The sequence below is a fragment of the Mastacembelus armatus genome, chromosome 1 (genome assembly GCF_900324485.2).
Source record: "Mastacembelus armatus chromosome 1, fMasArm1.2, whole genome shotgun sequence".
In the NCBI taxonomy this organism is placed as follows: domain Eukaryota; kingdom Metazoa; phylum Chordata; class Actinopteri; order Synbranchiformes; family Mastacembelidae; genus Mastacembelus; species Mastacembelus armatus.
Genome location: NC_046633.1, coordinates 25,018,234 through 25,045,584, shown reverse-complemented (window position 1 = coordinate 25,045,584; position 27,351 = coordinate 25,018,234). Strand labels below are relative to the sequence as shown.

At 39.7% G+C, this 27,351-nt stretch overlaps 1 protein-coding gene across 3 annotated transcripts in view; it reads right to left on the bottom strand.

The window, feature by feature from the left end:
* Window positions 1-19,694, bottom strand: part of atf7ip (activating transcription factor 7 interacting protein) — a 38,076-nt gene extending 18,382 nt beyond the window's left edge. For 2 of the 3 annotated variants that reach the window (XM_026302930.1, XM_026302933.1), the window contains exon 1: window positions 19,118-19,694. The gene's annotated coding sequence lies outside the window, so the exon portion shown is untranslated. Of the gene's footprint in view, window positions 1-19,107 lie in introns of all 3 variants that reach the window. The other variant, XM_026302931.1, reaches the window with a different exon arrangement.
* Between the last annotated feature and the right edge of the window lie 7,657 nt (window positions 19,695-27,351).

Below are 27,351 nucleotides of genomic sequence, written 5' to 3'. Positions count from 1 at the left end.
TTCTGGTGACATATGTCAAGTGCATAATATGTGTGCAGGTGCCACATATATTTACAAATCAGTTTTATTGTCTGCAACATTTAGAATCACATCGTGATGATTATCAATACTAACCCTAGCTAGCAGCGCACAGACAGAGGGGAAGTACACTGCACAGACTGTTGCTTAGCAACACCCATCCCCCACCTCTAGCACAAACTAGTCCACAGTATGGAAATCTACAGCCAGTACGGACTAAACCATACTAGTAAATGACAGGGGGATGGAGGGATGTACTTTCAAAATAACACCATAGGCAAAAAACATTTTCTAATTAAAGAACAACATTGTTCACAAAATATTACTAGTGTTGTACTTGATCTTGTGGTTCTGCATATGTTAAAGATTCACCATCTACATTTTGTCCATACAACCTTTTAAAGATTCTTCATGTGCTACAGTAGTTTATTTGAACAAAGGCAAACAGAAAATAAAATTAGAAACATGGACAAAGCTGCAAGTAAATCTTTTCAGTAGAAATAATCCTACCTTCTCTTGCCTCCTACAGATTTTATCTGAACTGCATAACATGGTCACCTAAAGTAACCTGAGGTACCTAGAAGATGAGTCATGACAACTGGATTTCTAGTTTTTAGGTAGAAATGTTTCACCACTCATCCAAGTAGCTACTTCAGTCTGAAGAAGTCTTCGAAATGACAGTCTATTTACTGAGAACCTAAGCTATTTGGACACAATTTCTTATTTATTTAAATAATAAACAACATTGCAATGCTAAAGATCACACTCTGGCCACAACGGAAAGTTGCAAAATGAAAAGGAAAAGCCTTTTCAATAATGTGGTCAGCCTCTGTCTTAACATTTTCAATCAAGACCTGTGGAAAATCATTGGCACTGATGGTTTTCCAGTTTGATTGTAATGTTCTACAGCACATAAACAATTGCTCCTTTATTCTACAGCAGTCATTAACACCCCATATCCTAGCTTCTCCATGAATACCTCCTGGAAAAATATTAGGATGAAAAGTTCATCTTGACTGGGGGATTGGCGCAATTCATGGACATTTGATAAATAAATTTGTTGAGTTTATCAGTGGTCCACATGGCTAAAACAACACAGAAAAAGTCGAAGGCAAAGGTTACATCTACCTAAAAAATTCATGTTGTTAAAGTAATTATGCCTTCTTAAAGGCATATCAGGGATAATAATTACAAAACTGTATGGAGAAAACCTACAGAATATAGGATATCAAACAATGACCAGTAAAATACATACAAACAAATAAAGCCCCTTTTAAAGCAGCACAATGTTCACTTTAGCTAGCAGTGCACAGCCAGCGCTAAACAGCACACCCACAATACACTCAACCCAGAGGCAGCTGCACCCACCCTCCCCCATCGCTCTCTGACACACACACACACACACACACACACACACACACACACAGTCTCAAACAACCTCTTCTAGTCAACCATGGACTGAACCATTGTGATCGGGGAAGGAGTGGGGGTGGGGCATTTAAAAGAGATCAGGGACAAAATGTTCACAATTGAACTGAACAATACAGTATGGTACAGATGTGCTAACAAACAGGACAAGGAGTTTTATTTTCTTGGGTTTTTACAAAAAAATGAAACCATGAGCTAAGGTTTTTTGATGTAATACAGTAAAACAAGTAAATGAAACATGAATACTGTACTACTGTGATTGTCACATTAGAAATAGAAAGACTAGAAATAGAAAGTCGCCGCAAAAATTGTATCAAGTGAGAAAAGTCGCTTTTTAACCACATGGTCTTGTGCTAGCTGCGCACAGCTAGAAATTAGAGCACAACTTGATCGAGTAAACAGCCTCTATCTGCCCAGCCTCTCCCCATACAGGGAGGGCTGCTGTTGAACAGACCGAACCATTTCAGGACAGGGGTGTTTTTTTTTTTTTTTAAACTCAAGAGGCACAAAAACACCTACGTAAAAAATAAACTGAACCATATATTTCAGTGCAGAATTACTTCCTTTACTGAAGTTTGCACCAGTGGATTCTCCACAAAATAGTAATATGAAGTATTTTCCTATTTTGACTAGTTGAGACTCCAAACAGACATGTATTGCTAAAGTAGTGGTAGACAGAAACTAATTTGTGATTACAATTAAATTTACTTTGAAAGCTTTGCCTGTCTTTTTCAAAAGCCCTTTCTGGAAATCAAATATATCCTTGCTGTGCATTGGTTGCCCATCCCCCCTTTCTCTTACTGCACAAACACAAAATGGCCACCAGCGCTGCTGCGAACAGCATGCTGAGCACAGGCATAATCAGATCCTATAACAAAGTCTGTCTACTTGGAAGAAAAAAAAAACTGAAAAGACTGCAGAAATTTTCATACTTGTACATTAACAATGAGGGAAAACTGAAGCAAAATGTACTTAAACAGCACATTTGTTTTAATGATTTCAAATGTTAACTCTGTCTGTCATAGTGATCTCTAAATTCTGGTTTAGAATTTCACTGTTGCTGTCAGAGCTGACAATTCTTGTGCTCACTATTCAGCAACACCATAAGGTATGAGTGGAGAGTTAACATTACTCATTAATTAAACATTAACAACTTCTAACATCCAATGACATATTTTCAACAGAGGTGAAATACTCAGCCAGTGAGGACAGAGCCTCCATTCCAACAACACTGCATGCAGTGCGCTGTCTTCCCTCCCCCACTGTCACTGCTTCCATCTGGATTCATCGAGACTCAAAATGGCCACCTGGTCTGCTGTGCGCAGCTACACTGAGCCTTTAGGGTCTGCTATATCCTGCGTCTACCTTATGTTATGTTAGCACCACAGTATTAAAAATAATTGCTATTTGCATAATTATTACCAAGATATTTCATTTCAGTTGAATGGATGGAATAAATGTGACGCTCACTTATTACATTTGGTTTGGTTTCCCTTTGTTTTGCTAACTGATTTTACTAAAAACTTCTCTGTTTCAACCAGTGATCAATGTAATGCTGACAATGTAAAGCTCTTCTATCTAAGCACCTTGGGCTTTTCTGTATGGCGTTTCTTGCGTTTCCTCTGGGAGCTCCAGTTTCCAGTCACAGTGGACCAGGGACTCTCATTTGCCCAGAGGTGTGAAAGTGTGTGAGTGTGGATGTGTTTATCTACCTAGATGTTACCTTTGTGGTAAGCCTGTACAAAAGAATATCTTGCCCCTCACCCAGTGCATGTATAAAGAGGCTCTAGGTGCAGATGACTGCTAACAGGGTATTTTCAGGTGTTTTGATTGACGCACTCATATCTGAAATCCCAAAACTGTATGACTGACTACTTTAAAACTTATACCAGAAATATATATGGTATGATTATTTGATCTAAATGATACAATTATCACACTTACTAAAAATACAAAATATGAGAAATTTGTTGGAGATGTAATTTTCCTATGATAAACTATATATGCTAGCAAGTCTCGCAATTTCTGCGACAATTTCTGCATTTACAGTAGCTCAAACATTCAGCTACAAATATTTAATAGGTATATATATATATATTGACATATACAAATAATGTGAACTGCCTGGAAAAGTAAACATGAACCACGCTTTTGCTTTTGAATATTGTCAAGTGGAACTGTTCCTTTGTTCATACTGCTCATCACATTAATCTCACACAACCTGCAAAAAACACATCAACCATAGACAATACCACTTTACCCCAACTGCATTTCTTTTTCATGCTTTCCCTTATGCTTAGACAGTTTAATTTTTGCTATTACAGGACAAGCAAGAAACCAGATGGAACCAAGAGTCCGAGTTATTATAGGCTGCCGCTGATTATTGAGCCTTCCTGTGACATTTCTTTAAGTATGTGTATTTGGCTCCCATTTTTCATGTGGTCTGGTTGTTTTTTTATCTTTACATGTTCAACTAGTCAAGCCCCCAAAATAACATTCTACATACTATTTACAAGTTTAAAATCCAATAAAAGATTAAGGGATCTGTAATACACAGCAAACAACCCAATTAACTGTTGCACCTAAATGAGTTAATGTGTTGCTTAGAATTCAATTCTCCTAGATTTAGTATAAACTAATAAGGTTTGAAAGAGACCAGTAACATATGGATAGATCTTAAGGGGAAATCATTTGAATCACAGTATCCAAAATAAGACTGTAAAAGGAAAATAATTCTAAAGACATATGTAACTGTTCAACAGCAGTCTCACAATACTGCCATTAGACTACCATTGCACCAACGTTGTACGCGTGTTTTTTTTTTCTTCCTTTTTTTAAAATGGCTGGAGAGGCAAAGGCTGGGTAAAAGGAAAAGGGAAGAAAACAGGGAGGGGGCAACGCCAGGAGTTTCCATGTGAATCAAGCAAGCACATGGTGATTGTTTTAAGGCCTTGTGTTGCTGTGCTGTTCATATCATAACTACAAAAAAAAACAAAAAAAAACAATGAATGTTGAGCAGAACACTAAAGCTCAAAAAATGAAAACAGAAACAAACATGGAAATAAAATTAAACTAAAAAAAACACAGTAAGCACTTTTGGATATATTCTGAAATATATATGTACATAAATGTGCTCTCTTTACTAGCACAACTCTGGCAACCTGAAGAGCACCTTTACACTAACTACAGTTTACGTTAGATCGCCTGAGTTATAGCTAGCACCGCAGAGAAAACTGAAGTCCACAGCAAGGCACACAGCGCCAGCACCCTTCCCCCACTTCAGCAGTCTGCTTCAGTCTGGAGTTTTACAGCCAAGCATGGATTAAACCACTGCAGCAGAAGGGTGTTCTCACCAACAAGGGAGGGAGCTAGAGAGGTGAATGACAAACTCAACACTCTGTGAGTAATTCAGACTCTAACCCTAGACAATCAAAATTTAATTAGCCTATGCTAGACAGGAGCAACTAGACTTATTGGACCATGGTTCTCCTAAATTGGTGGATATGCCACTCCTGGCCCTGAAAGAGCAATTCAGGTTCCATGAGCTATTTGATCACGTTTCTTTGTCATCTATGATTATGTCTAAACATGAAGAAACAAACAAACAAACAAAAAAAACAGCAGCACCATAAGCTGCTTTTTCTTCTCTCTGCCTAAAAGACTCATTTGGAAATGAGTCAAAAGTAGATATGAGCTTAACACAGATTGTTTTCTGTTACAAAATTACAAATTTTCCTGAACTTGATTTGGATTAGTCAAACAGCTAGCCTACCCCACACTTACCCCACCCCCACTCACATCCTTTGATGGATTGCTTGCAGTGAATGCCAACAACACAAAATGGCTCCTGCTGCTGTACGCAGTCACAGCTGAAAGCATGCATTTTATCATGAGCATCGCTGCCTTTGTCTGCACATGACTTTGTCTTGTTACTCTAGCTGAAAATATGTTTTTTCTAGTTGCTAGTTTGCTCTTTTAAAGGCTTTGATTTCTTAAGATGTTCAAGGGGTAAACATTTTTGCATCGAAGAAAGTCTTATTTCACCTGCAGCAATTGGTGAATGTTAATTTAGATTAAATTATTTACCATCTGTGTATTATTAGGCCACAATTTTCAACGTAATCACTTCAGATACCACTGCCATAACACTAAACATTCTAAATTAAAACTGTATTTCTCATAGTTTAAAATTTGTCTATAAGAAAGTTTCTTGGAGTGGATACTTGCCTTGGCCATCAATTTTATAAGATGTTTGAAAAATGGGATGGTTATAAAGAGATGAGTTGGTTATAAAGAGATGAGTTTTGGATCCTTGAAGCTATTGTGCATAATATTCAATTTCATTCGTTACATTTACATGCACCTGGTTACCCAGAAATTGGGTTCTGCAGGTAAATAGTGAATTGATTTCCCTGCATTGCTGTAAATACACATATATGCAGTAGATCAGTAATTAGATTTCTCCTCTACCATTGACCTCTTTTTGAAAACGGACAGACTGAAAGCACAGTGAAAGAAAGACAATAACGAATGCAGACTGACAAAAAGGAGCTCCTTTTCACAGCATGAGTTGAAATACAAGGAGGCATCACTCTATATGTATATGGTTGCGTTTTTTCTGGCATCACATTTCTGTATTTGATTTTCTCTTTCTGCATTGCTTTTGTGTATTTGATTGTGTTTTCTCTTTATTCAGTGAAATTGTGTATTTGATTGTGTTTTCTCTTTTTGCAGTGTTTTTTTTTTCTAAATTAGTGAAATTATTTTTGCTTGCGTTTTGTATATCGGCATGTGTTTTCCTAAATTTCAGTGCATTATGCTTTCAGGGCTATTGTAAGTTGGCTCCTTTGCACCTCTTTAAACATGTTGATTCAAGTTCAAGAAACTTATCATATTGTCACATGTCTAACAGGTCCATCATTGTCAGCTCTAGTAGAGATTACTGACAACTGGCTTATTTGAAGTTCACAAGTACAATTAAATTGGAATTTTGTGGCCAGTACCAATGAAGTTACATGGGATACCAAGGTTTTAAAGCTTGTGTCAAAAAGATAGGGCAGTTCCAAATTAAGTCTTGCTTTGAAACCTGGGTTGTTTCTGTGATTGTCACATGACCATTGAGAAATTAGGCCTCGATTTGTCAGAATAATGTGTCTGATTTGTTTTGGGTTTGTGGCGTTCAGCACCGTTGGTGTACCTGGTCATATGCAGCCCACAGACAACGTGCAATAGGACAGATCTGCACATCATTAGAATTGCTGCCAACTGTCCAAGAGTGACAGCTGAGTACGAAGTCCTGTTAGCTTGCCAACTCTTGGTTTGACAAAAGTCTGTATTTTGCTAGGTTCTGCCATTGGATCCTTCTCCTCACTGTTATAAGGCCAGTAAACAGAAGCTGACCCTTTGACCCTTCTTTGATTCTGGGTATATTAGGGACCTATACCTATGTGCGTACATTTTCAGTGTTTCTTTGCTAAATGTACCCACATCAATAATTTTCCCAGACAAGCTCCCAACTTAAAAGCCAGAAATCCACTCCAAGGTTCATAAAGGTTAATTCACATCGATGACCTGCATTACTCCTATTGACATTCTGCACACCAGTTGTAACAAGGCATCTGATCAAGTGTTTTTTATTTTCAAATGAGACAAGAAGCATTGTGTACTCCCCTTAATATGAAGCATTTTGGATGGGTTTTTTCCAGTAAGGTAAATGGCCGTCCATCATCAATAGCTTGCTAAATTAGCAGGTTGTAGGTTCAAAGTTATTAGTAACCTGGTAATTTTTTTGTCTACAAAATGTCAGAAAATTCATATTTTTCATAGTCTAAGGTGATACCTTCAAATGCCTTGTTTTGTTCAACCAAAAAGTCTAATGTAAACCATGCACAGTCCAAGCCAAGCAATAAATCCAAGAGAGTAAGCAAGAGGCAGTGGACAAACAGGCAAAATCCAAACAAAGCACTTAGCTACAGAGACTGCATTGAATAATCTGTCAAAGACACAAAGGAACCAAAACAGTATATGATGTAAGAGTTTGTCAGGTAAGGCAGTCAGGATAGGGCAACAAAGGAAAGTGGGAATAGTGTCCAGGGCTGAATCAGACCGAATATCTTGAGAAACTTTGAAGCCGGATTGGGACTGACTGGTCACAAAGAAGTCCAGAAGAAAACAGGGCCAGGAAAACAGGGAGCGTGGAAGAACCTATTGGCACTGGAATAAAGTGTTTCCATTTGCAACAAATATAAACACAGTCAGAATATGGTAATTCACCAAAGGCAGTACAAAATGACACAGAGATAAGAAGCATACAGTCCTTGGTGAATGAGATTCATCAGAAGTTGTATTGTTGTACAAACATAAATTCCCACTCTCCACACAAACAGGGTGTCTAAATCTCCCTTTAACACTGTGCACATTTGAGGACATTGACAAATGCACAGTTGCAAGAAAAACTAAGGGCACTGTTTGCAGTTTCCGAGTTTTCTGCATAATTTGGTCATGAAATTGTCACCAATCACAAATATAAACATTTATTCAACACACCCATTAAAAATACAAAGTGTTGTTGGAAAAACACTAGGTTTCTGATGTCACCAAACATAGCAACTGGAGAAAGGTGTTAGCAACATTGAACTTAAAACAAGAATGGAGGTGAGATTTAGAATTGCCTTGATTTATAAAAAGACCCAGTGTCAGTGTGCTATTCATGAGCAGCGTCTGCTGATGTTGGACTTTCCTCACAAAAAAGAGATCTCAAAAGACCTATGATCAAGAGCTGTTGATCTGCATGTAGCTGAAAAGGGTTACAGAATAATCTCAACAACTTTAGATATTCTTCAGACCACAGTTAGTCATACCGTCTTTAAATAGAGATGATTTGGTACTCTAGGTACTCTCCATAGACATGGGTACCCAGCCATGATCGCTTCAAAGACAACGCAGATTGCTCAGTGAGGTTAAAAAAAAAAAAAAAAAGAGCAAAGGGGCAGTGGTGCCTAACCTTCCCTGTGTGCTACTGCCCTTCTAATTACTTTAATCAAGTGTGTTCAAGAAGTAGATGCTTATAAGACATCTACTTATACGTAGGTGTACATGTAAGACAGCGACCCTCAATGAACATGGCATGCCTGAACTAAAGCTGAAACTGAAGCTGAAAAAAAACAAAAAAAACAATTGCAGCATGCCTGAAGTTTGCCAAAGACCAACTCTGCAACACTACTGAGCAGGTGTCTTGCGGACAGATGAAACAAAATCAAGGTATCCTCAGGACAATGTCAGTGTGGCTGTTTGCAAGCTGACACCCAGTAGAAGCTTACACTACCAGTCAAAAGTTTGGACACACTTTCCCAATGAGTTCAATGGGAAAGTGTGGAACGTTTGGGAAAGTTTGTACACACTTGTAAATAAATCTGCTACAGAATGGCTTTGGAGACACAAAATCCACCTCTTGGAGTGTCCTAGTCAGACCCCACACCTCAACCCAACAGAGAATGTGGAACGACCTCATGAAAGCTGTGCACACCAGATGTCCTAAGAATGTGGCTACATTGAAGCGGTTCTTTAAGGAACAATGGTCCAACATTTCTACTCCTCTTGGTTGCTGCCAAAGCTGGTTCAACCAATTATTAAAAAACTGTTGGTTTCTATTTTTACCATCGCTTTGTACGTTTTTATGGAAAGAGAAAGTTCATGACTGTCTGTTTCCCACTGGCTTAGAAATATTGTTTTTTGATACTTGTGACTCTGGTGAAGATCCTATTATTCCATGACCAATTTATGCAGAAAACCAGGAAATTACAGACAGTAGTATTACTTTTTTTTGCAACTGTATTAAAACATGGCCTAACATAATTATAATATATCTGTACTATATAAAATGCATTATTATATGAATATATTGCCTTCTTTTGCTGTTTAAGGGCTGTTTACATTAGTAAAGTCTGATCAGAATAGAAACGCCAAATCCTGATTTTCCAGTGATATTCAGTGATACTGATATAATTAACAGAGTACAGTATGAACTGCTTCATGTCACGCAAATATTTTTTTTAATTAAAATACAGAGAAAAGTACCCTAGATACCATTTTTCTGGGCTATAAGTTTTTTTTTTATTACTCTGTCTTGTCTTTGCACCTTAATTTAATGTAATTTTGTCAAACAGTCACTAGCTTAGTGTCTTCTTCTTCTCCTTTCGGCTGCTCCCTTCAGGGGTTGCCACAGCAAATTATCTGCCTCCATTTAACCCTATCCTCTGTATCCTCCTCACCCACACCAACTATCCACATGTCCTCTTTCATTATATCCAAGAACCTCCTCTTTGGTCTTCCTAGGCAGCTCTAACCTCACCATTCTTTTGCCATTGTATTCACTGTCCCTCCTCTGATCATGTCCAAACCATCTCAACCTGGCTTCCCTGGCTTTTTCTCCAAAACATCTAACATGAGCTGTCCCTCTGATGTATTCATTCCTGATCCTATCCATCCTTGTCACTTCCAGAGAGAACCTTAAGATCTTCAGATCTGCTACCTCCAGCTCTGCCTCCTCTTTTTCTCAGTCTCTAAATCATACAATATTGCTGGTCTCACCACTGTCTTGTACACATTTCCTTTCATTTTTGCTGACACTCTTTTGTCACACATCACACCTGACACTTTCCTCCATCCATTCCAACCTGCTTGCACATGTCTCTTCACTTCTTTTCCACACTCTCCATTGCTCTGGACTGTTGACCCTAGATACTTAAAATCTTCCAAACAACAAACCGTGGACCATGATGTTGGCATGGTCCACGGAGATTCCTGTCTAACCTCATCTGTCAGCCTGTCCATCACCACAGCAAACAAGAAGGGGCTCAAAGCCGATCCTTGGTGCAGTCCCACCTCCACCTTGAACTCCTCTGTCACCCCTACAGCACACCTCACCACTGTCTTACAGCTCTCATACATGTCCTGCACCACTCGAACATACTTCTTCTGCCACTCCAGACTTCCTCATACAAAACCACAGCTCCTCTCTTGGCACCCTGTCATACACTTTTTCCAAATCTACAAAGACAACGCAGCTCCTTCTGGCCTTCTATGTACTTCTCCATCAGCATTCTCAAAGCAAATATTGCATCTGTGGTACTCTTTCTTGGCATGAAACCATACTGCTGCTCACAAATGCTCACTTCTGACCTGAGCCTAGCCTCCACTACTCTTTCCCATAACTCCATTGTGTGACTCATCAGCTTTATTCCTCTGTAGTTTCCACAACTCTGCACGTCTCCCTTGTTCTTAAAGATGGGCACACAAGTGAAAATGCTCTCCAGAAGACAGATCTATACTGCGGACTTCAAACTGCAGGTAAAGTCTGCAGCTGAAACAAAGTTTGGAGTGAGTGTCAGCATTCATGCAACCTGAGAGGACACGCTGCTTCACTCAGATACTCAACGATACTTTCTGACTAAATACAGATGCTTAAAAAATTATTCAGACCCTTTTACTTTTTACACATTCTGCTATAAATCTAATATTCAATTGATTAAACTGCCATTTTCCCCATCAATGTACAATGATTAACTCATAGTGATGAAGTGAAAACATCTTCATATAAACTCTCATCCAGGGCCAAATTGTGGTGTCAGCTCCTCCACTGTCTCCTGGATTGCTCATTACTCAGTTTGTGTGGCTGGGGAGCTCCCTGTCTGATACTGTGATCAGTAATGTGGGGGCACCACAGGGGACTGTCCTATCTCCTTTCCTGTTCACCCTATACACCTCAGCCTTCCATTACGGCTCTGGGTCCTGCCACCCACAGAAGTTTACAATGACTGCGGTGGTTGGGAGTATCTGGGATGGACAGGAGGCGGAGTACAGAACACTGATCGGAGACTTTGTGGTGTGGTCCCAGACCAACCACCTGCTCCTTAACCCTCAGGGATTGACAAACGCGCCGGCGCGTTCTGTGGCATGGTCTCCTGATAACACTGAAACACACTTAAATTACGCCATCAGTTTTGATCGTACAGATAAAAGCAATACATTATCTGAATCTGTAAAGGGTCTAGTTTTAGTTGTATACACTCATAATAACAAAACACTGTGCTTTTGTAAAACAAAGAAAGCAGACAGGGTGCACTCTCTGTCATCTCTCTTCACAGACATGTAAATAAAACAACCAGAATATCAGTGAACACTGAAGAAATATATGGCTAGAAAGCTTGAAATGTCTTTTGTTTAAATGAAACAATTCAAGTTCAAAACAAATCATCACTTTTTATTTAATCCGTATGAATGTAAGGAGCAGTAAATTTTCTCCTGTCTCACGTCATTATAGCTAATGTGATCGCGCCTCAAACTGAGTGCACTGTTCATATGGAAATAATCTGAGGTGAGCCAGGTAGTTCTATACACGCCCCCTGAGAAATGGCATAAAACATCAAACTTCATCATAGAATTTACTCACTTTTTCTGTGCGTTTGAATGATGGCACGCTACAGTGAAGAAGCGTAAATCAGACACACCTTCCTGCATATGTCTTTTCTAAACAAAAAGTGTCTTAGAAAATTTAAATCAGTGTATTTTTTTTCTGTGAATGAGTGAACAAGATGATTTTCACATCATTTTGAAGCAAACACTTTTGGTTACAAGATGCATTTCTTCAAAGTCTTGTGTTTTATGGTCTTATTTCAGCTACTTAAAAATTTTTGTTTTTCACTAACCATGCATAAACGCTGATTTCTCAAAAACACAATCATGTATAAACTTGCTTCTCACATATTATTGTAGCCCAGTTTGTGCTGATTACAGTGTTATCAGACTTTAGCCATTAATATGTTTAAAAGCAACTGAAAAAAGCACAAATGTCAGGGTATGTCAAAACTTGTCCAGAACCCTAAAATACCGTCAGACCCCAGAGGGTTAATGTGGACAAGCCAAGGAGCTGGTAGTGGACTTTAGGAGGAAGAGGACACCAGTGGACCCCAGCAGGCTGGACTGGAAGGACAACAGTGATGCTGTGTACAAGGGCATGAGTAGACTACTTCCTGAGGAAGCTTAGGTCCTTTAATGCTGGATGCTGGCGTTTTTCTAGCAGTCTGTGGGTCTCCTCTACTTTGCTGTGATCAGTTGGGGAAGCAGCACCACAAAGAGGGACATCAGTCGGATCAACAAACTGATCCGGAAAGCAGGACACATTATCGGCAGGGACATGAAGACATTCAAGTCAGTGAGGGACAGGACGACACTGGACAAACTGCTCTCCATCATGGACAATTCTTTACACCCACTTCACCAGACCATAGAGGGTCAGCGGAGCTCATTCTCCAACAGACTCATTCAGGTCCAATGTCACAGTGAATGGTACAGGACTTCATTCATACCGTTCTCCATCCTTCTGTTTAATAACTCCCCCCCCTTTGCAGCAGATGAGTCCACCATCCTCCTCCACAGTCTCTTCTGTGGTTTTGACAGTATAGAGTATTTGTATAGAGCATGTATCTGTACATTTACTTCTATCTATGTGTATATTGCACATATGCAAATGTTGTATATTTAGGCCCGAGCCCACACCGAAGGTGAAGGCAAGGGACTATTATAACCGCTCAATACGCAGAGACCCACTAACCGGGTCAAACACACTAACGAACCACTAAACACTGTCCCGGACCCCACCACGACATAGGGATGCGCAAAAGCTTTCAGAAAATATATATGTTGAGGGTGCTGGAAAAACGGCTATATTGTTATCATCAGGATTATTAGGCCCGAGCAAGGACCAAAGGTCCCAGCGCAGGGACTATTGTTATTGCTTAACGTGCAAGGGACGACTTCATGGGGGGGCGGCTTCAGGCATCGTCTAGCGTCTACCCGCATCCCACCATGACGTTACTGGGCATTAAACCCTTCCGAAAATGTATATCATGCGGTCATGCGGTGGGCCTGGAAATTGTTAGGATTATTAGGCCCGAGTAAGGACCAAAGGTCCCAGTGCAGGGACTATTGTTATTGCTCAACGTGCAAGGGACGACTTCATGGGGGGGGGGGGCGGCTTCAGGCATCATCTAGCGTCTACCCGCACCCCACCATGACGTTACTGGGCATTAGACCTTTCCGAAAATGTATATATTATGATTGATAGATGGCTGGGGGCCTGGAAATTGTTGTTGTTAGGATTTTTCTTATTTATTTTTTGTTCGTTATTATTCTTCACGGTCTGCAACTCCCTCAAATTTGACCCCCTGAACGTGTCTGAACTCACCAAAATTTGCATGCCACTCAGAATCGCGTGAAAATTTGATATTTTATTGGTTTCATAAATGACCTGAAAAGAATCGCTCTTCAGCGCCCCCGACAAAAATCAAAATACATTGCGCCTATTGCCGCGGGCGCGGCAAGTTGACGCAGGTTTTTGGCTCGCCACCATTTCTTCACCTTGTAATAACTCACACACATTGTCGGATTTGAATCGGACCAATTGATGAATTGTAGTCCCTGCCACCCTGAACCCATGTGATTAAACAAAATCGAAATAGGCCCAATAGCGCCCCCTGCATAACAATTTGAAAATTTGCATTCACACTAAAACATTTACTTCGTCAGAATTGTACCAAATTTGGCACAGACATCCTTTAGGGTATGCCCATCAAAAAAGCCAATCGGACCCATGCCCTATTTTCAAGGCTGTTGCCTTGGCGATGACCAAATGTCGCCATTCATTTCCAATGGGAATTTTACAAAACGTACCGTTTTTGGACACGTCATACTTTAACGAACTTGTCCTAGGGCTTTTGACCAAATGACCTCATTCTTGGTCAACATCACCTAGAAATGTGGAGCACCAAGAATTATCCAAATTATTTTGATAACTTTTACGGTTTTCCTGTACCACAGCTGGAGTTGGCATCCGCTTTATGCCTCGCTTATGGACAATTTGTATTGAGACCAAAAAACTTACTTTGTCACATATGAATGATATTTGGCAGAAAAATCCTTTAGATCAGTTGCTGATCAAAAAAGTCAATGACATCCATGCCCTATTTTCAATGGTGTTGCCTTGGCGATGACTGAAACCCACCATATATTTTCAATGAGAATTCTGTCCAATGTAACTTTATGGAGACACAGAATGATGTCATGTGTTCAGGCTTTTTAAAGGGCTCCCACTGAAATCATTGGCTACACAGTTTGACCGGCACCAGGGGTTGGTCACGGGCTGTAATGGACGGTCACGGGTGGTTAGGGTGGGTCTTGACAGGTCACGGCAGGTTGCAGACGGCAAGGGCCGTTCAATGCCACTTGCGGCTATATTCTGTTTTATTATTCCATTCTATTTTCATTTTTCATTATTTAATATTTTTCAAGTGTGTGTGTGTAACTGAGCAAATGTGACCAAGGAATTTCCCTTTTGGATCAGTACATTTTATCTAATCTAAATCCAAATTCAGTACCTTGCAGAACTTCCTTTGGCAACAATTATAGCTTCAAGTTTTGTTGTGTACATTTATACAAGTTTCGCACACCTGGATTTGTGCAGGTTACGCAATTCTTCCTGACAAATCCTCTCAACTTCCATCAAATTGGATGTGAAATATCAGTGAAATGCCATCTTCATGTCTCTTCACAGATGTTTTCTAAGATTGGGATTTGGGCTAGGCCACTCAATGACAGTCGAGACCTGTTCCAAAACCAATCTGGTGTTGTCTATATATATGCTTTTGTTCACCGTTGCTGTGAAAGTTGAACTGTTGCCCCATTCTGAGGTAATATTCACTCTGGATCAGGTTTTCTTTAAGGGCTTGTCTGTACTTGGATGAAGTCATCTTGCCCATAATTCTGACCAGTCTCCCTCTTGGCAGCCCTGGCAGTGGCTCCCATCTAGCCCCTCTTCTGAGTGATGAAGTGCTGCTGAGAAGGTTGTCCTTCTAGGTGGCTCTTCCATGTCTGCAGAGGACTCCTGAAGCTCTGTTAAGAGTGAACAGGGGATCTTCATCACCTATGTGACCAAGACCCTTCTTGTTCAGATACTCAATGTTTCGCCAGACCGCTAATAGAATCCTGGTGGTTCTAGGCCTATTCCATGTCAGTTATTGAGGTCATCGTACTCCTGGGAACACTCAAAGCTTCAGAAATTGTTTTATACACATAATCTATAAAGTTCCTTAGACTTCATGACTTGGTTTTTATCCTAACCTGCAATGTGAATTCTTCTGTGAAGAGACTACAGTTTTAATTTTTAACACACTCTACGAGTCAATCGTTGTACAATATTTAGCAGTGATCTGAAAATAAATTATCTGAAGCAAATGAATTAGCTGTTCTTCCACAGACATATGACTGACACTTATCCCTTCCATTCTCATCAGATTCATCAGAGATCTTTGCTGCTTGATTTATAATGACCAATAGCACATATGCACAGAATGAAAATATACTGTTGTTCATTACATTCTTAGCTGCTTACATGCTGTATGTGAAACATTCTGCTGAATATCCATTTATTCATAATTTGCATGACCTAGGACTAAAAATACCTGGAAGGAGACAGCTACCACGGTTTGTATTGTGATTGTACAAGGATACAACATAAAATATAAAATTGTCTCTCACCGTGTTTTGTTCTGCTATGGCCTTTACTTTAATCAGCACAATGGCATGTCAGGTTGAAAGTGTTACTGGATATCAAACCTAGTAAGACTGCCACAACAATCTGGGCTCATATTCAGACATGAGTGACATGTTAAATTGCAATCACAAACCTGGCAATGCCGCAAAGTGGAGAACAGTCTTAACAGTAAAACTTCAGGCTTAGTCCCCAGACAGACACACTGTAAAACTACTGCATAAGGCAATGACAGAGGGAAACTACACTGTGCACTCACTGGCAGTTTTATTGGGTACACCAAGATAATAAGAATCATTATGCAGCCTAATGTAACAGTCCCGCAATAAATCCTCCTGTACTAAATGTTCAGTTTTTTAAAAAAAAAAAATTGTTCTAGAGTTGAATTATATAGTTTTACAGTGACAGACATTTCTATTATTTTGTCCAGCCGCTTTGTCTCATAGGGGCTAAATAACAAGCGAGTTATTGAACAATCACAGACATGTTCAGACTAAACCAAGATCATATGTCTTATTGTTGTCATTTTCAGCCAAAAGCAATTAAAATAGCAAGAACTTACTGAAACTGGCTCTTTTGAATGTGGGTGAGCATGGTTTGAAAATCTAAAGTGAAATTTTAGGAATGGACATTTCCATCATCATAATTAAAAATCACAGCACTGGAACCTTATACGATTCCTGAACTCATTTCCATAAGAAATGCTGAAACATTACAAATGAATCAATTAAGTATGTAAATATAGTTGTAATTTATATGGAGAAATATAAGGATTGGGTTAACATCTCAATATTTACATACTGATGGAGGCAATTTTATCATTTTTGAAGAACTGCTAAATTTTTTAACTTAGATATTATTCATACTTCAGAATTCCTAAATAAGCAATATTATAGAAAACGCCCTAATATCTACAGTATTGAAAAAGTACACCTACATTTGTTACATGTGTTGAAAGCAGGGAGAAGCTGTATAGGCCTCTTACATGACTTGTTCACAGATTCCCTTATGTGGGTACATACTGCAGCTCACTAATGAAGTGGCTGGTCTCCCATCCATCAAATGTGATTGCTTTTTAATCATAAAGGTTAGAGTTACTAAACATCTGGTAATATTACCATATGCCCTCTAACATCTATCAAAAATAACAGATGTAACTCTGCTGAAATTAAAAACTTCTATTTGGCATTAAACACTGACAAACCAGGATTGAGAAACATGTCCCTACCAAATACACAAACTCCCCTCTCTCTCTCTCTCTCTCTATGTAGGACATTTCGAGGCCAGTCTGAACCTCCATTTTCTGAGTGTAGCTAGTTTTGCAAATTGTTGTATCAGATCAGATGTACAATCAAAAAGCCTCACAAATTATATTGGATTGGAGGTTAAACAATATTAGCAAAGTAAAAATTTACTACTCCTGCCACAGAATGTACATGAAAGCTTTTGAGAAATGTAGGTGGAGCCTTTCAAAGTTGCTTCCTCTTCTGCAGAAAAAAAAAAACAAACTACAAGTGCCCCATGTGAGCACTGCCACTTATTAAGTGTGCGTGAGTATGTGTGTGTGTGTGGGGGGGGGGTGTACCAAAGGTTAAAGCAAACTAGAAAAAGCTCCCTGTGTATGAGATAAATTGAATCCTAATTTCTAAAACATAATGAACATGATGAAACTTTCACTTTTGCTAACTGCCTCATTCCCCAGACTGTAGATGACTTCCCTTTCTCTGGTGCACCCAAAAAACACAAAATTGGTCAGCTATGTGTAGTCATTTCACTAAACCAAAAAAGAAGCATTTCATTTTCTTTTAAAAACCCACAGGGCAAAGAAAAACTACTCAACTCTTGTTTTACCATTGACATTAAGCCACACCCACATCCTAGGGCAGAGTGGTGCATGGAAAAATACTGGGTTGTACCACTATACACCAAACAGCAGGGGAAGAGATTTTTGACTGCTCATTGTAGTGAATGCAGCAGTTTCTTTTTCACCTTAATCCACTTTTGTCTGACAGTCAGATTTTAATTTATGTGTTGAGTTTGAATCTCTGGATACTCTCTAATAATCTGCATTAAATCATATTATTTCAGTATTTAAAAGAAGCCATAAAGCGATCATTAAAGCGTCACCAAGGACAATAATTAAAACGACAAAGCTAGTTTATTATATTTTTGCTAAACCTGAGAGTAGGCACCTTATCATCAAAATCTCTCATCCTTTTTGCCCCTCCCCCCAAGCTGCCACCTCTGCAATACGCTGGGTGTGCTTGTGGCTTGTTTGAGCACCACAGCCAGGTCGCTTCATTGACTTGGTAGAGTTGGACCTGTAAGACTTCAGTGAGGTACGGATACATTGAAGAGAAATGCATAATGCCAGCTGCTACATGTGGAATTCACTGAATCACATCTAAAACCATTTTATTGTATTTAACAGACCAGTGGCAATACAGGTAGTTTGAGGGTAAGTCATACTAGATTCAACAAAAAATGGATCCCTTTTTTCATTTTGTTCATATAGTTGGTGTGTGTATTTATGTACAAGCATTCTCACACCAAGTCACCACTGCTCAACATCAAGAATAGTGTCACACTGTGTAAAACAACTATTTTTTTAAATAAAAACAAAAACCAAAGATATCGCCTGTACCATAATAAAAAACAAGAATGTAACATTTATATAATATTAATTAGAATTCATACCCAATTAGCGATCCAGTAACTACAAAAGCAAAACTCGCAAAAGTACTTTCAGAAAAAAAGTAGATGTTAGCCATTTGTGAGTGTCTTGTGAAAAGCTTTTTAACAAAGTAATAAAAAACATAATTTCAACCATAATGTAATTGTCATTAAGCTAATATGGCGGGTACTAGCTAATGTCTACGGTCGCTGAAATCGCAACCTGGATGGCTGACTTCAAAATGTGTCATCCACAACTCAACTGCAATTCATAATCAAATGTTTATATTTAAATCGGCCAAGTTCCAAAAAGTACATTAATCTATTTTAGTGAAATAAAAGGGCAGGTGAGAGCTACCTGGCTAGCATGCTAGCTGCAGTACCTTGACTCACCGACTTGTCGCGTCGCCAACCGATGTTCCCGCGATTTTCCGTCTGGGTGAAGAACCGACTGTGTCCCTCCGCCTCTGGCCGCTCTCGGACTCTGCCAGACCCCGCTGTGCACGACCGTTGGAGTCAGGACGTGGCGTCAGTACAGTTTAAGACCACAACTCTCAAAACACTCACCGGGGAAACTAGTGAGCTGTTACAACAACCGGGTAGTTGTGCATTCGCGGACTCTACCGACTGCTCTCCCGTTTCTCTCACAAATTGACTCCTCCTCTTTTCGTGCACAAATCCACTGTAATACGTCAGCCGTCGGTGGGGGAGGGGCGAGGGACGCCGAGCGACCGAGGTGTGAACCTTAGCTCTTCCCTCTCAGGACTGGTCGCGGTGCTGAGAGTCGGTAGCTAAAGCCAGAAAGGTAGGTATAAACAGTCCCAAGACGCGGTAGAGCGGGTGTGTGGAGGATCTGGCAGGACTGACACAAATGTGTTTTAGAGCAGCTGCACCTCTGCTCGGAGTACCCGGACTGGGAGTTGGAACAGAGTCACAGTGGCAGCAGTTGGAAGCGGGGATAGCAGGGAGCCGAGCTTTAGCGCGGAGGGGGGAGGGATTTATCCGTTACGGACACACCCGAGCTGAGGGGGAGGGGTCACACGGGGGGAGGAGGAGTCATCCGAACAACAGCTTGAGAAAATGTCTGTAAACTCCTTTACAGACATGTGTTATTGTAGGGTTCTAGGTTATGTACCAGAGGAACGTAGCTGTGGTTGACATGTGAGTGTTCAAGTGCCCAGCAGCTCAGTGGTCTCTGACTGGTTTTCTTAGGGATATAAAAATGGACATGTAACAAGAAAACAGTCCAGCCTAAGGTTATGGTCAGACAAGCCTAGTCTGGTTTATAAATAACAGGGTTTCTAGGGTTCATTTGTTTTCTTTTTCTTTTCATTGGTTTTCTTTTTTTCTTTTCTTTTCTTTTCTTTCCTGATGGTTTCCTGATGGAACAAATCATTTTAATCTAACCCTAACACAGACTCTCAAATCCATTACATTAAACAACAACAACATATGGTTAGCTGTCCTCTGTCAGCCATTTTGTTGACTCCCTTGTGTGTCTAAACCGTGCACTTCCGCAGGAGACCAGCAGAGGGCGAGTTATGATGAAATTCTAGTCAAAAGCATTAAAGTGTTTGTTGTTGTCCACAAGGAAAACCCTAAACCATTGTAGTCTGTATTATAGCTAGTCACCTTGCATATTTTTATAACAAAATCCATGTGATCAGGAGTGACAGATTGTAGCTGTGCTCTCCCTGGTCTTTTGCTGTGCTTTTCTCTCATTCAGTCTTGTACTGAAGGTCAGCGGTGCTAGTCTAACAAAAAGAAATCTTGAAGTTAGACAGGATTTTGTTTGTGACCTACATGTTTGATCAAATGCCTCCATGGAATATGTGTAATGTACATTTTTCAATATGACAGTGCTTTTGCATATGACAAGCTCCATTAAGCAGCACACAAAGCAAAATTATTAGATGAAACAGCTCAGTAATACAGCTGGTATAGCTGTAATACCTTCTGTGGTAATTTGAATTGAGTAAATCTTCACATAATTAAATACTAAGGCATAATCTAAGATAATTTAAACATTATCAGGACACAATGCATCAGTGTATTTTTAGTGTAAACAGCACAGTCTTGCAAGGTCCTGAATGTAGACATGTTACATTGTGAAAGAACCTAAGCCAGGTCTTCCTAGATGTAATCAACAATCGGCATGATCCAATGCTCTGAACAGTCTAATTTGAGGAATGTAGCATGTTTACCTACTCTAATCTAGTTTACCTGGCAAAGCAAACTGACAAAGCCACAATACATCTTCTGTAAAGGTTTTAGCTGATGGCCGGCTGACCACTGACATACACATGTTTTTGTATTTGCATGACAAAAAAACAAGGCTACAATTTAAATGTCACTGTGTAAGTAAAATTGTTATCTGATTGGAATACGAGTTCAGGTCTGACGCCAATTAAAAACCTGTGGCGGTGTTAGGTTATAGCTTGTGGAAGGAGAAAGAAAAGACGAAAGTGAAAAATAAGGACAGCTGGCAAAAAAATTAGCAGACAGACTGCCTTTAACCCCAATTCAAGATAATAAATCTGCTGAAAGGTCACAGATAAGGGCAGACCAGTGGAGCTAGTCACGCCACTGAACTACAGGTGTTAGTAAACCAGACAGTAAACAGCTCAAGTGGTGGGAAGTGGTGTTGGCATTGAGTGCCATGGCCTTTTGACTAAGAAAAGACCAGAAAGCATTACCAGAAAAAAAGTAACAAATTTAAGAGAAAGCAGCTCAAACAGTTCCCTGCCAGGACTGCTGAAGGACCAATAGCGTGAAATAAAATGAAGAGCAACTTGAGTAATGACAGTGATGTTGGGATTATAGTGACAACGAGGATCAGGACAGAACTCCACTATTAAGCCATAAAATAGTCTGAAAAGTAAGTTGTGAGCACAGTTGTTTTACACAAAACAAAAATTTCAGTGGTATTTGCTCTGCAATTAAGATGCCCAGTGACTGTAAATCTGGTGATTACAGTAATATGAACAGATACAACAGAGACCTCCCTCAATAAATGAATAATATGTTCAGTTAACATTTGTTTGTCTTTTTTTTTTTTTTACGAATTTTGATTTCATGCTCTGTGTATGAACAATAGAGCTCCATAAACAGCTTAAATGGCAGCTGAAAACATGTCCAGATCCACTGCTGTGTGTACACTTGGGTGGGTTAAATTCTGAGTATGAGTCGCTTTCTCTGGCTGGAGAATTCACAGGTGAACACTGGGGAACAGGTTTTCATTGAGGATATCTCTGTACTTTGCTCCATTCAGCTTTCCCTGACCAGTCTCCCAGTCCATGCTGTTGAAAAACACCCCCACTGCCTGATGCCACCACCATACTTCAGTGATGGGATGGTATTGGGCAGCTGATGAGAGGTGACTGGTTTCCTCCAGACATGATGTTCAGAATTGAGGCCAAACTGTTCAATCTTGTTCCTCCCAAATTAAGAGTTGCTTTTCAGTTGCTTTTTTCCAAACTCCAAGCAGCTTTCATGTGTTTTGCACTGAGGAGAGGCTTCGCCTTCCCACTCTGCCATAAAGCCTAGATCAGCGGAGGGCTGCAGTGATGGTTTTCCATCTGGAATTATGTCCCATCTCCGCACAGGATCTCTGTCAGAGTGACCATCAGGTTCTTGGTCACCTCTCTTACGAAGGCCCTTCTGCCACAATTGCTTAGTTTGGGTGCGTGACAAACTTGTGCCAAACTTCTTCCATTTGAGTATTATGGAGGCCACTGTGCTCCTGGGAACCTTCAATGCAGTTATTTGCAGACTTTCCCAGCTCTGTGCTTATCAACAATCCTGTCTCTGAGCTCTGCAGACAGTTCCTTTGACCTCATTGTTTGGTTTTTGCTCTGATATGCATTGCCAGCTGTGAGGCCTTCTATAGAGAGGTGTGTGCCTTTCCAAGTCATGTCCAACCAGTTTAATTTACCACAGGTAAATCCAATCAAAGTGTAGAAACATCTCAACAATGATCAAGAGAATCAGGAGGCAACTGAGCTAATTTTCATGTGTTGTTGTAAAGGGTCTGAATACTTATGTAAATGTGACATTTTACTTTTTCCTTTTTAATAAATTTGCACATTCCAAAAATTCTGTTTTCACTTTGTCATTATGTGGCACTGAGTTTAGATTGAGAAAAAAAAAGAAGTTAAACAAATGTAGTATCAGGCTGCAACATAACGAACTTGAAAAAAGTGAAGGGGTCTGATAGTTTATGAATGTACTCTGTAGAGGCAGTGATGGGCATTTCAAAGTGCTTCCTGCATGAGTGTGACTTCTTGTTGCGCAATCATGCCCCTGACAATATTTATGATTACATAATGCTGCAACCTGATTAAATGAATGCTTCTCAAAAATGGGCTTATTGGATAAGGTGTATCAATTAATATTTAGTAAGATGCTGCCTACTTTCACTATTACATAACACATGAAACATAGATTGTAGGCATTATTTGCTAAAGTGTAAAGTTGCCTTTTATAGTGCCACCATCTGTCCAGTTAGTGTAATTACCAGATGAGATTTGAGTGATGTATGGTGAGAAGCTATAAATATAAAAGTGTATGCATCTGTACATGTCTGACACAGCATAACAAGCTTTTCATATCTTAACCTAAATCAAGGAGCTGAAAATTAACAAACCAACTTCTCTAAGGAAGTTGCACGAGTGTTGTAGTAGCCTCAAACATGTAAATAACAGTCAGTTCTCTTGGCAACAAACAGTTGAGACAATGCTGTCAGCGTCTGGTACCCTATAATTGTCTGGGGAACTTGTGAGTATCTTCTCACCTGCCAAGTGCCCCCCTTTTAGAGAACCAGCCAGCGTCTCTACAAACAAAGGGCAATTTGATGAACTGTTTTTTTAATACAAAAATTTAACATACCCTTAGATCTTAAAGCTAAATTTAGTGATTTCTGATTTCTGCTACGTAGCCATTATATTATACAGTAAAGCATTTTAGCATTCTTATAGTATGTTGGCTGCCAGCAACTTCCTTTATTTATAGACAGCAAGAGAATAACATGAATTGCAACCACCTGTGAAATAGAACATTCATTAGAATTTTTGCTCTGGTTTGGTGCACCATCTCCAGAGAAAATCACATATCGTGACTTGTCATACAACATCTTTTGATGTCAGTTTTCACCTATTTCATGCTACACTCGTGATCAGGACTGGACTGGGACAAAAAAAGTCGCTCTGGCATCAGCCCACCAAGAAAATGCCTGGCATGTCAGATTAACAGTCCACCATTGCTCATTGCATGGGGTAATTACAGCTTCAGTGTGCACTTGGAGCAAATAACTACCATTATACGGACAATTTTTAGAAAGTTGAAAGGCTTGAATCAGGTGGACCAGCAAACCCAAACAATGAACTTTGGACAAAACCTGGACTTGTTTGATTTGTTCTCTCAATGTTAATGTTAAAGGAGGCAATTTCTGATTCCATCTCCCCCCCTGAATTACATTTGGTCAAGGCACATCCAACTATGCAAAGTTCACATTAGTCTACTTCATCATCAGATATCTAACAGCATCATTCTATGAACCAAATCCAGGTCAATGATTATATTCCCACTTTCTACCACTACCTTTCTCCTTTCTTTCACTACCATTCTAAATAAATGTAGTAAAACAACAAACTACAAAATATGTGTCAACTAACAATCAAGACTAATTTGATAAGGTTCACTTCATGATACAGATACTCTGCACATTAGCAAAAATGTATCAGTTACCCATATCCAAGTGTTTTTCTAGGCATTTGTTTTTTTAAGGTTAACTAAAAAATTTTACTTGGTTAGAATCAGTTTGAACATGTTAATACCTATGAGTACCTCCTATGATCTATACACTCTGAATGCAATCAGCTATTCAATGGCTCATGTGGATTTCTTATCAGTTCATAGTTATGGCTGAGTAGGTCCCTACTAGTGGAAGGTTAATTGTTGTTATTACAATCAGAATCAGCTTCATTGGCCAAGTTTGTTCACTAAGTTCTATATCTACATAAATTAACATAAAAGTTAAATTTTAAAAAACAAAGATAGGAGTTAAGAATCTTATACATATCACTCCTAATTTCTAGTCTTTTTGAGGAAAAATTAGGAACATCCTTTCTTAAAATGATGCAGAAAAACTAGTCCATGCATTTGTTACTTCAAGGCTAGATTACTAACTCATTACTATCTGGATGTCCCAGTATCTCCATAAAAAGCCTCCAGTTAATCCAGAATGCCGCAGCCAGAGTCCTGACAGGAACTAGCAAGAGAGATCATATTTCTCCTATATTAGCTTCTCTTCATTGGCTCCCTGTAAAATACAGAATAGAATTTAAAATCCTTCTTCTCACATACAAATGCCTTTATGATCAAGCTCTTTCATACCTTAAAGACCTCATAGTACCATATTATCCCAATAGAGCACTTCGCTCTCAGAGTGCAGGTCTACTTGTGGTTCCCAGAGTTTCCAAAAGCAGAATGGGAGGCAGAGCCTTAAGCTATCAAGCTCCTCTCCTGTGGAACCAGCTCCCAGTCTGGGTTCAGGAGGCAGACACTCTCTGTACTTTTAAGGCTAGACTTAAAACCTTCCTCTTTAACAAAGCGTATAGTTAGGGCTGGCTTCAGGTAACCCCGAACCATCCCTTAGTTATGCTGCTATATGCCTAGACTGCCTGAGGACCATTGGTGCACCGAGCTCCCCTCCTCCTCCCCTCCCTTCCCTTCCCCCTCTCTTCCCCCTCACATTCACCCCTTTCACACATTCCACCATTGAATGTCACTAACCTTGTGCTCTCTCTCTTCCCTAGTTTGTGCTCTCTCCCTCTCTCCCTGTTCTCTTTCTGTACCTTCTGCAGGTGTCCCTGGTCCTGGAGTCGCTGATGTGCAGTTACTGGCCCCACCAACCTGCAGTGTCTATTTGTTGTTTATTGTTGCTGTTCTTTTCTCTCTCCTCTATCCACTCACCCCAACCGGTCGAGGCAGATGGCCGCCCAAACTGAGCCCAGTTCTGCTGGAGGTTTTTTCTTCCGTTAAAGGGAGTTTTTCCTCTCCACTGTCGCCAAGTGCTTGCTCATAAGGGATTTTTTTGGGTTTTTAGTTTTTGTAGTGCATTGAGATGATTTGTATTGTGATTTGGCGCTATACAAATAAAATTGAATTGAATTGAATTGAACTCTTTAATAAATCATACATACAATCTGTGAACTGGTGCAAATAGGAGTACAACGATTTAACTATAACTGTAACAGTGATTGAAGTGCAGACTGTATGATGGTGGTGTAGAAGGAGCAGCTCCTGTGACAGGTTAAATTTCCTGAGTTGACTGAAGTCTGAAGTACAGTCTCTGCTGGGATTTCTTCCAGATGTAGTCTATGTGGGAGGTCCATTTCAGGTCCCAGGAAATTGTGAAGGTTTCCATAGTAGACACTATGGTGTTTAGGATGAGGAGAGGAGAGGGGGTCGGGGTCTTCTCTTGAAATCCACTATCATCTCCACAGTCTTGAGTGGGTTCTGAACGCCATGCTCAAGTCCACAAACAAGATCTTCACATACATCCCTGGGAAGTCGTGGTGATGCAAAATGTAGTGCAGTGTTAATTTCGTTGACGAAATATTTTCGTTATAATTTTCGTCAACGACAAGTTTTCACTGACGAAAATGAGAAGTTAACTAAATAAAAATTAAGTGATGACGACGAAAACTAAATAAAAATATATTGACATTTTCGTTGACTAATAAAACCGAGACGAAAATGTGAGTGAGGGACGTTTTTAGAAAAGATCCAATCAGAATCAATCTTCTTAGACGCACACGCACATTTAAAAAGTAACTGATCCACCTAGTGACGCGGGATACGCGAGTACACGACATCATCATAGCCTACACTGGGTTTCTGTCTGACTTAAACTATAATGAAATGGAAACAGCTGGGAGAAAACAAAGAGAAGATATATGGGTCAGTTTCATCTTTGATGCAATGGCGTTACTGCTAAATACAGTTTTTCTCTTAAATATTTTGGAGTTGCACTTTTGCTTTAAAGAATGAAGAATGTCATATGCAAGTTATAAACGATGCATATCTAATTTTTGGTCTTTTATGGAAAGGCCATATTCCATATATATTTAATGAAACTTGTTTTTCATTTAATTTTAATTTAGAATATTTTGTATATTACAATAGTTTTACTAAATTACACTTAAATTAAACCCAATAGATTTTAGTCGACTAAAATCTTATTCTATTTAGTCGACTAAAACTAGACTAAAACTAAAACAAAGCAGATGACTAAAATATGACTAAAACTAAATTAAAATCTGCTGTCAAAATTAACACTGATGTAGTGCATCATCATCTGTTTGCCCAGTAGGCCAGCTGCAGTGGGCCTATAATGTCCTTCAGGTGGTTCGCCCCAGTCTTTCAAAGGGTTTCATGGCCGCAGACATCAGACACCAGCCTTCCTAATCTTTGTCTCTGAAACAGCTGTCGTACGTCCTCTTCACCGATCTTTTGTGCTGGTCTGGGTGGAGGGAGTTGGGGGTTGCAGGCAGTCCATTCACAAGGGGGAGAAGTGTGAAGGTCTCTTTTCAAACCTGCATTAGAAGTTTTTCAGATTGTCTGTC